This window comes from Salvelinus alpinus, chromosome 3, assembly GCF_045679555.1.
Source record: "Salvelinus alpinus chromosome 3, SLU_Salpinus.1, whole genome shotgun sequence".
NCBI classification, from domain to species: Eukaryota; Metazoa; Chordata; class Actinopteri; order Salmoniformes; family Salmonidae; genus Salvelinus; species Salvelinus alpinus.
This window is the reverse complement of record NC_092088.1, coordinates 51,013,780-51,024,103: the sequence shown is the minus strand read 5'-3', so window position 1 is coordinate 51,024,103 and position 10,324 is coordinate 51,013,780.

The following is a 10,324-nucleotide window of genomic DNA, read 5'->3' as shown; positions in this document are numbered from 1 at the left end:
ATAACATTTTCACATAACCGCTTGTTGCAATTTCGATAAGGCTCTCTTGTTCAGATATCGGTAAATGGACTGGAGGCAGGGTATGAAAGGGATATTGAATATAGTTGCGGAGAGTCCCTGTAATCCTAGATTCAGATCATTCAGATCACTCTCATGTCACCCCGCTCCTCCGCTCTCTCCACTGGCTTCCAGTTGAAGATCGCATCCGCTACAAGACCATGGTGCTTGCCTACGGAGCTGTGAGGGGAACGGCACCTCCGTACCTTCAGGCTCTGATCAGGCCCTACACCCAAACAAGGGCACTGCGTTCATCCACCTCTGGCCTGCTCGCCTCCCTACCTCTGAGGAAGTACAGTTCCCGCTCAGCCCAGTCAAAACTGTTCGCTGCTCTGGCACCCCAATGGTGGAACAAACTCCCTCACGACGCCAGGTCAGCGGAGTCAATCACCACCTTCCAGAGACACCTGAAACCCCACCTCTTTAAGGAATACCTAGGATAGGATAAAGTAATCCTTCTAACCCCCCCCCCCTTAAAAGAGTTAGATGCACTATTGTAAAGTGATTGTTCCACTGGATATCATAAGGTGAATGCACCAATTTGTAAGTCGCTCTGGATAAGAGCGTCTGCTAAATGACTTAAATGTAAATGTAATTCAGGCAATAAAAAACATCACCCAGATGGGCCAATCGTGTGAGAAACTCGTCATCATGCAAGCGGTCAGACAAGTGAGAATTATGGTCAGTAAAGAAAACTAAGCTTGTCTCTCATTTTTTTTTTACGTGTCAATACTTTGCCCCTTGATAACCAGCGCACTTCTGTATGTTGTAAAAGCGTTACATGGTTGCTGCCCATATCATTGCATAATGTAGAAAATACACGAGAGTTCAGGGGCCTTGCTTTAACAAAGTTAACCATTTTCACTGTACAGTCGTGGCCAAAAGTTTTGAGAATGACACAAATATCAATTTTCACAAAGTCTGCTGCCTCAGTTTGTATGATGGCAATTTGCACACACTCCAGAATGTTATGAAGAGTGATCAGATGAATTGCAATTAATTGCAAAGTCCCTCTTTGCCATGCAAATGAACTGAATTCCCAAAAAAACATTTCCACTGCATTTCAGCCCTGCCACAAAAGGACCAGCTGACATCATGTCAGTGATTCTCTCGTTAACACAGGTGTGTGTTATGAGTGTTGACGAGGACAAGGCTGGAGATCACTCTGTCATGCTGATTGAGTTCGAATAACAGACTGGAAGCTTCAAAAGGAGGGTGGTGCTTGGAATCATTGTTCTTCCTCTGTCAACCATGGTTACCTGCAAGGAAACACGTGCCGTCATCATTGCTTTGCACAAAAAGGGCTTCACAGGCAAAGATATTGCTGCCAGTAAGATTGCACCTAAATCAACCATTTATCGGATCATCTAGAACTTCAAGGAGAGCGGTTCAATTGTTGTGAAGAAGGCTTCAGGGCGCCCAAGAAAGTCCAGCAAGCGCCAGGACCGTCTCCTAAAGTTGATTCAGCTGCGGGATCGGGGCACCACCAGTACAGAGCTTGCTCAGGAATGGCAGCAGGCAGGTGTGAGTGCATCTGCACGCACAGTGAGTCAAAGACTTTTGGAGGATGGCCTGGTGTCAAGAAGGGCAGCAAAGAAGCCACTTCTCTCCAGGAAAAACATCAGGGACAGACTGATATTCTGGAAAAGGTACAGGGATTAGGCTGAGGACTGGGTTAAAGTCACTTTCTCTGATGAATCCGCTTTCCCATTGTTTGGGGCATCCGGGAAAAAGCTTGTCCGGAGAAGACAAGGTGAGCGCTACCATCAGTCCTGTGTCATGCCAACAGTAAAGCATCCTGAGACCATTCATGTGTGGGGTTGCTTCTCAGCCAAGGGAGTGGGCTCACTCACAATTTTGCCTAAGAACACAGCCATGAATAAAGAATGGTACCAACACATCCTCCGAGAGCAACTTCTCCCAACCAACCAGGAACAGTTTGGTAATGAACAATGCCTTTTCCAGCATGATGGAGCACCTTGCCATAAGGCAAAAGTGATAACTAAGTGGCTCGGGGAACAAAACATTGATATTTGGGTCCATGGCCAGGAAACTCCCCAGACCTCAATCCCATTGAGAACTTGTGGTCAATCCTCAACAGGCGGGTGGACAAACAAAAACCAACAAATTCTGACAAACTCCAAGCATTGATTATGCAAGAATGGGCTGCCATCAGTCAGGATGTGGCCCCGAAGTTAATTGACAGCATGCCAGGGCGGATTGCAGGGGTCTTGAAAAAGATGGGTCAATACTGCAAATATTGACTCTTTGAATCAACTTCATGTAATTGTCAATAAAGCCTTTGACACTTATGAAATGCTTGTTATTATACTTCATTATTCCATAGTAACATCTGACAAAAATATCTAAAGACACTGAAGCAGCAAACTTTGTGGAAATTAATATTTGTGTCATTCTCAAAACCTTTGGTCACGACTGTAGTGTCCAAAACGTCTTTCAAGCCGTCAGGCATTCCCTTGGCAGCAGAGACTCTCGGTGGATGCTGCAGTGCACCCAAGTGGCATCGGGAGCAACTGCTTGCACGTGCCTTACCATTCCACTGTGTCTCCCTGTCATGGCTTTTGCGCCATCAGTACAGATACCAACACATCTTGACCACCAAAGTCCATTTGATGTCACAAAGCCATCCAGTACTTAAAAAATATCCTCTCATGCAGAAGAGGATGTCTTCCTTAATTGACCCCCCATAAACGTAACGGTCATATACCAGGAGCTGTGCCAGGCCCGCCACGTCTGTTGACTCATCCAGCTGTAACGCAGAGAATTCACTGATTTGTATGTGGAGCAGTAATTGTTTCAAAACTTCTCCTGCCATGTCACTGATGCATCAAGAAACAGTGTTGTTTGATGAAGACAATGTCTGTATAGTTTTTTGGGCCTTTTCCCCCAGCATTGTCCCAGCCATATCCACGGCAGCAGGAATAATTAAATCCTCCACAATAGTATGGGGCTTGCCTGTCCTAGCCACTCGGTAGCTCACCATATAAGATTCTTCTAGCCCCTTCTTATTAATGGTATCTGTTGCTTTTACACATGTCTTACTACTTGAAAGTCGTTTTTATTCTCGCTCAAAAAACTCTATGTGATTAGATGTTCATTTTTTGACTAGGCTACCTGTATTTGACATTGTGTTGTTATTTCGCTGAACACTAGATGGTTGAATTTTATTCTTGGCAGTGAAACAAGCTACTCAGGTGAGAAAAAACTTCACCCAAATGTATAGCCCCACTGGAAAATATAAATGTACTGTTTTGTACTCTTATTTTTTATATTTTTTAAAATGTGAATCACATTGCGCGTACCCCCTGTACCCCAGTTTGGGAATACCTGGTCTAGCGAATCGATTTGTACCCTAATTCTGGGGTAGGGTAGCCTAGAACACTTCTACAAACTATTTAAGTAATAATATGTTAGTAAATACCATTATAGTATTAAATAACATTTGTTATTTTTGTATCAAAACCTACGTAAGCATTTGCTGTTTTATTAATTAGTTATTTTGTGGTATGTATTATTGCAAGAAAGAACAATTGATAACAACCCACATTTGATTGTATTTTATATTTCAAATGCGGTTTGAACTGTTCGTGACCTAGTAACCTCTATGTGAAAGTCGAGCAATTGGCGTGGAACAGTTGGGACTGGTTTTAGACTGATCTCTGCAATTAATAAGAAAAAATACACTATCTCTCAGCTGCATCTCCAATGACTTTATGGTCTGCTGTGAAACAATAACTTTTAATTGCTAAATATTTCCAATAGATGGCAGCATAAGACCATGATCAGCAAGTTATAGCCAACAAGCAGCAATATGATTGACATGAAATAGCATGCAACCAAAGACTATATGTCCCATGATTTTCAAAAAATGGTCATTCATTACTTTACAGTTACACACATACACACACACACACACACACACACACACACACACACACACACACACACACACACACACACACACACACACACACACACACACACACACACACACACACACACACACACACACACACACACACACACATACATATACTACCATTCAAAAGTTTGGGGTTATTTAGAAATGTCCTTGTTTTTGAAAGAAAAGCAAAAATAATTGTCCATTAAAATAACATCAAATTGATCAGAAATACAGTGTAGACATTGTTAATGTTGTAAATGACTAATGTAGCTGGAAATGGCAGATTTTTATGGAATATCTACATAGGCGTACAGAGGCCCATTATCAGCAACCATCACTCCTGTGTTTCAATGGCACGTTGTGTTAGCTAATCCAAGTTTCTAATTTTAAAAGGCTAACTGATCATTAGAAAACCATTTTGCAATTATGTTAGCACAGCTGAAAACTGTGTTCTGATTAAAGAAGCAATATAACTGGCCTTCTTCAGACTAATTGAGAATCTAGAGCATCAGCATTTGTGGGTTCAATTACAGGCTCAAAATGGCTAGAAACAAAGAACTTGCTTCTGAAACTCGTCAGTCTATTTCTTGTTCTGAGAAATGAAGGCTATTCCATGTGCGAAATTGCCAAGAAACTGAAGATCTCGTACAACGCTGTGTACTATTCCCTTCACAGAACAGCGCAAACTGGCTATAACCAGAATAGAATGAGGAGTGGGAGGCCCCGGTGCACAATTGAGCAAGAGGACAAGTACATTAGTGTCTAGTTTGAGAAACAGATGCTTCACAAGTCCTCAACTGGCAGCTTCATTAAATAGTACCCGCAAAACACCAGTCTCAACGTCAACAGAGAAGAGGCGACTCCGGGATGCTGGCCTTCTAGGCAGAGTTGCAAAGAAAATGCCATATCTCAGACTGGCCAATAAAAATAAATGATTAAGATGGTTGACAGACACTGGACAGAGGAGCTCTGCCTAGAAGGCCAGCATCCCGGTGTCGCCTCTTCACTGTTGACGTTGAGACTGGTGTTTTGCGGTATTATTTAAGGAAGCTGCCAGTTGAGGACTTGTGAGGCATCTGTTTCTCAAACTAGACACTAATGTACTTGTCCTCTTGCTCAGTTGTGCACCGGGGCCTCCCACTCCTCTTTCTATTCTAGCTAACACAATGTGCCATTGGAACACAGGGGTGGGTGATGGTTGCTGATAATGGGCCTATGTCAGCCTATGTAGATATTCCATTATAAAAATCAGCCGTTTCCAGCTACAATAGTCATTTACAACATTAACAATGTCTACACTGTGTTTCTGATCAATTTGATGTTATTTTAATGGACAATTGTTTTGCTTTTCTTTCAAAAACAAGGACATTTCTAAGTGACCCCAAACTTTTGAACGTCAGTGTACATGTAGGTAGGGGTAAAGTGACCATGCATAGATAATACACAGCGGGTAGCAGCAGCATAAAAAAGGGGTGAAAGCAAATAGTCCAGGTAGCCATTTGAGTAACTAAATGTGCTTTTCTTAAAAAATAAATAAAAATAAAACTGTTTTTGCTTTGTCATCGTGGGCTATTGTGTGTAGATTGATGAGGGGGGGGGGGGGGGGGGACAATGTAATACATTTTAGAATAAGGCTGTAACTTAACAAAATGTGAAAAAAGTCAAGGGTTCTGAATACTTTCCGAATGCACTGTAAGGACACTTACAGTGTCCTACAGTGCGGATGTTTACTTTCTTCATGAGTTGTTATTTTTCAGTTTCGTCCTAAGAACTGATTGCAGTGGTAAAATAAAAGTTTGACATTTTTTGGTGCCATTTAGGGGAAATTTAATTCTTAGCACCACTTTAGTCAGAAGAGACTCTGCGACGGTTCATTTCAATGAATTTGCTGTGGCCTCATGCTAGTGTTCCAGCTCAGCCAACGTTCTTTAGCCATTTTTCAGACTTTTATTGTCCAGCCTGCGTCTTTCTTTTCCCCAACTCAGTTAAGCCAAAACCATGCCCGTTATGCAGAGGGGCGTTCTATGCGTCCAGGCTACTTTTGGCGGTAGGAGGTGGAGATAGGGTATCCACAGGAAAGTGTTGTTTTCCGACTTTTTGTGGCGCCGGTACTAGGTTCTGTCACTTGTATTTTCAATCTGTTGACACACTGCACAATAATGTAAACAACAGCCAAATGTAATCAACTGAACAGCACGTTTCATAGCAATCAGCTGTTAGTGTTTGTCTTTCGGTTAGTCTCAGCCATATTGTGTTTGACACATGCGAATTGCATCACTATCAGGAAAAAAAACGGATACAAAATATATACTATACAGACCATCATACTGAAGGTCAGGTTGATAACACTACTCTGTGGATATTTTGTCTCACATCCCTACCTGCAAAAAGGACCAAGAACACGGACAACCGGTAAAGTATCACTTCAGCATTCTGACTTGTAGAGGTCGTGAGAGGAAACGTTCCTAATCCAAACACTCATTTCTGCCCGATATAGAATTTTAAATATGCAATTCAACGTCGGGTCTTCAGCCTAGTTAGCAAGCTACATATAATTAGATATTAGCTAATAGGATCTCTACGTGGCCATCTGGCAAAACAGCTTTGTTGATGTTAGCTAGCTAACAGGTCACATGACCAAGGAGCTATTGAAATTTAACATTTTGAAAATTAATGTAAAAACGTGTGAGATGAAAATTGACAAACTAAAGGGTGTACAATGTGTAGGCCCACTGACTGTTCATTCTGAACCTTGTTTGAGTCCATTAGGTCACATGACCATGGAGCTATTGAAATTAGAAAGTTTGAAAAATGTATGTAAAAACGCGAGAGATGAAAATGGACAAACTAAAGGATGTGCAATGTGTAGGCCAACTGATTGGACATTCTGAACCTTGTTTGAAGTCAGTAGGTCACATGACCAAGGAGCTATTGAAATGAGAAAGTCTGAAAAATGTATGTAAAAACGTGTGAGTTGAAAGTGAACAAACCAAAGGGTGTGCAATATAGAAGGGTAGTCAGTGGACATTCTGAACTTTGTAGGTCACATGACCAAGGAGCTATTGAAATTCGAATGTAAAAAAAGTTTGTACTTTGTTTACGGTCCCTAACTAATTCAACTATGAATACAAAATGCTTCTCACATTTCCACGTGTTTATTAGCTTTGGAAAGCAAATTAATGTCCAAATCGTGAAAATAAGACCTGTGCAATGTTGTGTGCAATTTTTCCAACATCATGACACTTATTTGGAGTCTCTGGCTCAAATGGTTTGAAAGCTATTGAGGTTTGAATGTGTGAATATCCGCCGAATATCCAACTTGAAACTGTCTTTACCTCTGTAAGTTATGAGCAACACTAGGCAGCAGGAAAACGATTTAATGTAATTACCTAGTAACTGATGGGCTGTCATTGATGAACATCACGCATGTGCTGCTCATATGTACAGCACAAACAAATAATTTTATAACTGACCTAAGATAGACCACTGCCTGTTGTTTACGATGGGAGCAAATTAATCATAGTGCCTGGGCAGAACAAGCAAGGTGGGCAGAGCCAACACAAAATAGTGAGATCCTATTGGTGCGTTATAGCATGTATTTGCATATTTCCGATAGGGAATGCCTACTCTGTGAAGTGCGTGTGTGCAATAATCAAGGAAGTGTATAAACCCTGGATGATTCCCCAGGGGAGTTATATTGGAGACACCGTCCAGCCATCTTGGTACTCCTCAATTGTAAAAAAAGATTTAGGAAGCTATAGAAATGCATTTATTAATTTATTAACGTCTACATTCGTTTTTGACACGTTTATTCTATTACAGACACCTTAATGCATACTTTTCAATTATATTATGTGAGCTAAACATACAAAATGAAAAATGTTTCCTTAAGGTATTTCCTGTTGTATTTGTGAGTACTAATGTCACTGTCCCCACTACAAAAAAATAATAAAACTTAAATGAACGTAATTGTGTCCTTTAATTGAAATACTGTAGAATTCCATTCATTCAGTACTTAGTTAAATAAAATATAAAATCATATGAAGGACTGCTCCTACTAGGGAGTGCCAATATGGCCAACCGGTGGCTTCAAAGTCTCTCGATGGCGAATACATAGGACACGATCCAGGGCTTTTATACTTCATTGGCAATAACTCAAATCGCCCTTGCACTCCTGCTAAAGAACGCAATTTAAAAAAAACTTGGGCAAAGGCTTAAGTCTACAAAAAGTTATCCACTCTGTTCATACAGATTCTAGTTTTGGAAACCGAAAACTGTATTATTTAATTGATGAGAAAATGTGTAGAATGTCAGCCAAATCCATCTCGCTCCATCTTTGACCACTGCTGGGTCACTTGGTCTTCCTCTCATCACCATATTTGGCAGTGAGTGGCAGCGGCAGAATATCTGGCTCATTGTTCTATCTGTGGTACAAACTTGAGTCACCACTATAGCGCCACAAATAAGGTAGTTAATTAATTAATGAACTCCTTAGGAAAAGCATTGTGAGCAATGATGTCCATGGTGAAACATGCAGCAACTTTTTTTAAGTCAAATATTCTTATTAGAGAAATAAATACTCAGAGAAGAATGTCACTTCTTTTCATGTCTCTTCGGAGGAGCTCATAGAGATACTTTTAATTAACAGATTCACAAGTTATAGTTATATAAATAGATGAATCCCTATATCTGGAAAAGAGATAGAAGAAGATTGCCATAAGATCCTTGAAAGCAGTTCAGTAGTTTGTCTCTGCAGATGGCAGTGAAGGTCGATATGGTAAAGTGAATTCCTGGTCTCTCTCTCTCTCTCTAAGACAAAGTACCTTTTTATATTTAATGAAAAAATGGTTTAAAATCAATGGTTTCTTTTGCTGAAACCTGAGTGTGCTGTTTACTCACTGCAACCATATTAGTCTGGCTTATTGGTCTATCGAAAATTGGCTTTTTGTTTAAATTTATGTCATTAATGGACAGATAATGTACTTTGCATTTGAAAGGCTCTGGAATGAAGACAAACTTAATTTGAACAACTTGTGAACAGTGGTGGTGTTCTCTAATTCTAGGAGGATAGGTAATATAGGGAGCTGTCATAACAATTATATGCCAGCTACCTCAAGGTACTGGATCTTGGCAGGATAAGTCGGTTGAAGTTGGGCTTTTTGCTTATTGTGAGGACTATTGTATTACAAATTGCCCCCAGATCAAAGCTGTCAGAATCGATAGCCATTTTAATGTATACTTGCTTTGATTGAAATTAAATTAAACTAGCTAATTAAATATAGCTTCAAACAATGGGAAACTTATCATGATGCAAACACTGTCCCTTTGGATCATTTGAATCCATTTATAGAAAAACAGTGGGGCAAAAAAGTATTTAGTCAGCCACCAATTGTGCAAGTTCTCCCACTTAAAAAGATGAGAGAGGCCTGTAATTTTCATCATAGGTACACTTCAACTATGACAGACAAAATGAGAAAAAAAATCCAGAAAATCACATTGTAGGACTTTTAATGAATTTATTTGCAAATTATGGTGGAAAATAAGTATTTGGTCAATAACAAACAAGCTTTTTCAAGCAAGATTTCTGGCTCTCACAGACCTGTAACTTCTTCTTTAAGAGGCTCCTCTGTCCTCCACTCGTTACCTGTATTAATGGCACCTGTTTGAACTTGTTATCAGTATAAAAGACACCTGTCCACAACCTCAAACAGTCACACTCCAAACTCCACTATGGCCAAGACCAAAGAGCTGTCAAAGGACACCAGAAACAAAATTGTAGACCTGCACCAGGCTGGGAAGACTGAATCTGCAATAGGTAAGCAGCTTGGTTTGAAGAAATCAACTGTGGGAGCAATTATTAGGAAATGGAAGACATACAAGACCACTGATAATCTCCCTCGATCTGGGGCTCCACGCAAGATCTCACCCCGTGGGGTCAAAATGATCACAAGAACGGTGAGCAAAAATCCCAGAACCACACGGGGGGACCTAGTGAATGACCTGCAGAGAGCTGGGACCAAAGTAACAAAGCCTACCATCAGTAACACACTACGCCGCCAGGGACTCAAATCCTGCAGTGCCAGACGTGTCCCCCTGCTTAAGACAGTACATGTCCAGGCCTGTCTGAAGTTTGCTAGAGAGCATTTGGATGATCCAGAAGAAGATTGGGAGAATGTCATATGGTCAGATGAAACCAAAATAGAACTTTTTGGTAAAAACTCAACTCGTCGTGTTTGGAGGACAAAGAATGCTGAGTTGCATCCAAAGAACACCATACCTACTGTGAAGCATGGGGGTGGAAACATCATGCTTTGGGGCTGTTTTTCTGCAAGGGGACCAGGA